Genomic DNA, 5,478 nt, shown 5'->3' with positions numbered 1-5,478 from the left:
GCAGAGATAATCTACCGGTCAGTAGAAGAGACGGCTGTGTTGCCGTGCACCGTTGCTGATTTCAATGAGGACCAGCCCCCCTATTGGAAAAAGCGTAATCCAAAAACACAGGTCACTGAGACTGACCTAGGACGACAAAACCACACTTTGCTTACAGTGGACCAAAACTACTCGCTGGTGTTTTCATCTCTAATGATAAATCACACAGGTGGTTACTCCTGTAATACTTCTATGAGAGAGAAAACGTATTGGCTTGTGGTTTGCCCCAAATTTGCCCCCCCTGCGGTAAAGCTCTTCTCAAAAGGAGAAGAAGTCTCTCTCACATGCAGGCATTTGAGAGAGGGTCACCTTTGGTTCATCAAGTCGAACCGAACAGAGGGAAGAATCTTTAGTGTAACGACTGATGTGACCATGAGCAGAGTGAGCCACTTTAAGGAAAACGGGAGCCTGGTTATCTCTAACGCCTCTCTGGACGACACGGGGGAGTACTGGTGTGCAATCATTGACCAATATTATCGGTGTGTGTCAGCCAGCAAAAGTATTGTTAAGTACAAAGAGCCCTTTGGGCTTCCCTCCACCTTCTACATAGTGAGATGCTCAGTGCTCAGCATTCTGCTGCTGATGCTCTGTGTTGCCGTAGTCGCTGTGAACCAGAGGACCAGGAGAGCAGAGGAGCTTTCAGCTCACAGAGACACTTAACCTTCGTGCTGTCTTCCCACCAAGCTGGAGATCTTTGTTTTTCTGAGTCAAAATTTAAAATGAAGACCCTTTTATCAAGGTTATGGTCGTCATTTTTTACTCTTTTATGTCATTCCCCCAATGATTTTGTCACTTCTTCAACGTTTGTTGGCTTTTTCTGAGCCTTTTGACATTTTTGTGGGTTTTTCCCCAAATTTGTAAAGCTTTTTTTTCTTCACATTTGTCACTTTATTGAAATTTTTGTCTTTTAACACTTTTTTTTTTTAAGTTCTTTTACCTATTGTTTTTTCTCCAAATGCTTTAACCAACCAATGCTATTGACAAAACAAAAAAAAAAATTTAATGAAAGTAGTGAACTGATTATTTATTTAACTTGGGAGGAGCATTGTTGGGAACCATCCAAGTTACTTTTTTGGGAAAATTTGTTTGAAAGAAACACAAATTTGTGATATAGAAACTTTTTGGAAAGGGGTCAAATTAGACCCGCAGACAACAGGAGGGATAATACGTTCATTTCATCATTGTCCTTAATTCAGAGTTTTAGACTTGATTTTAAAACAACGGATGTTCAGGCAAAATAAAACATTTGAACATTAACATTATTATTATTGCTAAGTGAAAAAAGTTTAAAAGTAAGAGGTGAAATAAACGATGGGAAAATGTTTCATTCTGTTCTGTCTCTATCTGACTATACATAATGTGCGATTTAAGCAGTCTTGCTTACTTGAACTTCATTGCATGTGTGCAGTCATCATCTCTCATCTCTCTTTCTAGGCAACATTATCTGAACTGGGCTGGGTGCGTGGTGTAACCTCTAAATCAGGTGTAACCTGTACAACGGTACTTAAACAAACAATCCCATTGTTACAGTAATAATTCCCAAATTACCCAACAAATAAAACAGAAAATAATAAAACTGAGTGAAAAGGTTTTGAATGTTAGAAGTCAACCTTTGATTATGATGTCCCTGCACGCGTCCACATTAGGTTGTTTTGTTTATACATACTGTGTGTGAAATTATATTGTCTTTATTATATACACATTTTGTTTTGTTGTGGATCTGTGTGATTTTAGGGATCCGTTCTGTGGGCTGCACGCTGACCCACAGGAGGGGCTCCTCTGTTATGTCATATTGTTTTTAATATTTTTGAACATGTTGGTAATTAACCTTTTAACATTATTTACTCCTAAGGTCTTTTCTTTTTTAATCATTTCACCTAGCATTTTATCGTAAACCCAACGATTGTGTGATGTCTTTTTATATTACATGTGGAGGAACTTGACTTTGTCTTTTATTCATTCATAATTGTATCTTGTAGTGTTGTCAGTGTTGTATACATGTTAATATACCTTGGTCTATATCAGTCTATAATTAATTGTCTGAACAATAATTGTCACAAATAAATGATAAAACTTGGAACCCAGATTTTTTCAGTTTTGATTGTGATTTCTGATCTTGATTATTATAAACAACGTATCTCTCAGTATGTACAGTAAATGTATCTTGTGTTGAATGTCAGACCAGATTAACATTCTCCACAAATATCACTTTAATCCCTGCCTGTACTTCTGATCGCATTTTACTGCATTTCATTACTCAGTATTCCTCCATGTTGCTTTTTATATTTTGTGTATGTATGGTAGCCTACACATGCAGTCTATACAAAGTTTTATAATTGCCAAATAAAGGTTACAGAAACAACTCTAGATGTATGATGATGGTTGACACATCAGCATTTAATGAAATCTAGAGTGAAGAGTAAATGTGCTGTATTTATATAGCGCTTTTCTAGTCTTGACGACTACTCAAAGCACTTTTACATAGTACAGGAACCATTCAACATTCACACACATTCATACACTGCGGCCAAGGCTGCCTGCAAGGTGCCACCTGCTCATCAGATACACACTCACACATTTACATGGCACAGCATCGGGGGCGACTCGGGGTTCAGTGTCTTGCCCAAGCAACATGAAAACACATAAAAACTGCAGGGCCAGGGATTGAACCACCAGCCTTATTTCCTGATAAATATTGAAGATTTGTGAGTTGTTCGATCAGTTTTCCACAAGCATCGACTCAACTCTGCAGCAGTTTGATTGTCATTGCCAGATGCCGCTGGAGTAATTTGCTTGTTGGGTAATTGCTCCCTGATGACGCCACGTCTGTAAAAGCCCAAAGCCTCTATGAATGAAGAGATCTCTTGCCAGGTTTTAATTTAGAAATGTTACATATTGTACCGTTAACTAAAGACAGCGACAGTCCTGGCTGTCATCTATCTGATGTCTCATATTTCAGCATTTGTTTTCTTTATTTGGAAAACATATAGCAAGTTATCCTGCAAAGCTGACAGAGAGGAAACTATAATTTTACATTTTATGCAAATGAGGCTTTAGTGACTGTCACAATGACAGTCAATAACAATGTAATATGTGTGGAACATATTTGATTGAGAATGTAACAATATATGTTGACAATACACATTACAATGCAAACATGACAATGAAAAAGGAGCATCTCATGTCCGATGTTTTCAGGTTAACTGCAGTATTTGTTAAAAAGTGAACAAACCGGCATGACAAGGGAGCCGCCTGTTGTACACACACGCAAGTGTCTACACATAGTGACGCTTGAACATCAGAATAACTGCCTTTTTACATTCTTCTTGTCCTCACACATGTCAGTCTGTCTATTTCTGTGGGACAGTTACCTTCAAACTACTCCTCATATGGAAGAAACTTCTAACAGATTCACACATTCCTGTCTATTCTAAACTGTGGGACAGGGTTGCCTCAAAACTAATCCTTATGTGGAAGACCCTTAGAATAGATGGAATACATTTTAAAACCTTCATGCTTAAATATTCCACCTATCAGTTACGACTGGTTTGGTTTGTTGCTACAACTCAAGTCTTTAAGTTAAAAACTGATCCTGTAGTATATGTACACTACCGGTCAAACGTTTGGGGTCACTTAGAATTTTTTATTGCACTCTATTATAGGCAGAATACCAGCTGAGATCAGTCGCGTTGTTTTTTTAACCAGGGCAGCAGTTTTCAGATTACATTCCATGCTTACAAAATTACAAAGGGGTTCTCCAATGTTTTCTCAGTTAATATTTTAAACTGAAATCAGATTAGTAAACTTAATGTGCCCTTGGAACATTCGATGAATGGTTGCTGACAATCGGCAATGTAGATATTGCATTAAAGATCAGTCACCCACTCAGATCAGCTGGTATTCAGTCTGTAATGGAGTGGAATGGTAATTTGTAAGTGACCCCAAACTTTGTGAACAACAAGGGATTTTTATCCATGTAAAAGAATATGAGTTGGTGGTTTAGAGTGTGTTACATTATCCCTTATAGGTTTTAAATACATTGATCACTGTCTGAACATTGTGCTTCATCCATGTTGTGAAGAATACACGATCTATGTGTAAATTGCTAAATCTTGCTAAACTATGCTAAAACACTAAAGTCCATTCTCTGAACCAAATGCTCAGGGTCCTTAACCTATTTGTCAAATTAATCACTCTTTTGGCAAAACCTTACACATGTTCAGGGGGTTAGACACCAGTTGCCAATCTCATCCACTCTTCTTGTAAAACTCATTCTCACTCGCTACATTTCACACTGTGATGCACTTGTGTTGCAACATGGTAGCAAAAGTTAAACACAACTACAACACAGTTGTGATTGTTCACACACAGCGACGCAATATTTTACACACATGTTTCTACTAAGGTCAGGTGATCAAACCAATTGTAGAGAATACAAACCTGTTCAGAGTGCAGGTGGCACAGGAACGTTGAATGTTAATGTTGGATTTTGCTGTTTCACTAAATTTTTTTGTTCTACCTAGTGCCTAATATACAGACATTTAATTTTGTATTGCTCGCACTACTTGCAGTGTACAAGATATATTTACTGTAAATGTGATATAAATTTTGTTTTCATTGCAAAATGTGATTACTATATGAAATTGAAAAAAATTGTAACTACATGCCCTGGACACTGTGTTCTCGAATCTTTTAGGTAGGGCTGGGCAAGTTAACGCATTATTATTGCGTTAACTCATTAAAAATTTTTATCACGCGTTAACGCAGTTTTATTATTTCTTTATTATTGTAAAAAATTGTTGCTCACAGGCTTTGTAAATATTGCAAAGTTGAATTTTCTTATCACCGGGGTAGGCCTACTTCCAGTCTGAAATATCAACTTGACAGTTGATACCAGCAAATCATTTAACGAAACACACAGTGGAGCGAGGCTTCGGCTGACCAGCGTTCGGTCACAGTGTCTCTGCTTTACAGCGCGTTGGACAGTGTCCCTCAGTGTCTCTGCTTTACAGCGCGTTGGACAGTGTCCCTCAGTGTCTCTGCTTTACAGCGGGTTGGACAGTGTCCCTCAGTGTCTCTGCTTAACAACAGAACAACGTGGACATAAGAAGGAGTCGCTTAGCAACACGTTCCAACCAGATGGAATTCAACTCTGGACATGATAAATACATTGTTTAGGTTGAGATGTACACTAAATATTTTATTTAACTGCTACTTCATAAACAAAATGCTGGTAAGTTTTTGCAGAACTAATGTTACGGCACTTTTGTTCATATGGCAGAACATTAAAAAAAATAATTGCACTATATACACTTCTTTTGAATTCATTATTTAATTTTGCGATTAATCAGGGAAATTATGCAATTCAATTTTTCAATTCAATTTTATTTATAGTATCAATTCATAACAAGAGTTATCTCAAGACACTTTACAGATAGA

Source organism: Etheostoma cragini, chromosome 17 (assembly GCF_013103735.1).
Source record: "Etheostoma cragini isolate CJK2018 chromosome 17, CSU_Ecrag_1.0, whole genome shotgun sequence".
In the NCBI taxonomy this organism is placed as follows: Eukaryota; Metazoa; Chordata; class Actinopteri; order Perciformes; family Percidae; genus Etheostoma; species Etheostoma cragini.
The sequence above is the reverse complement of the archived record's forward strand: the minus strand, read 5'-3'. Positions refer to the sequence as shown.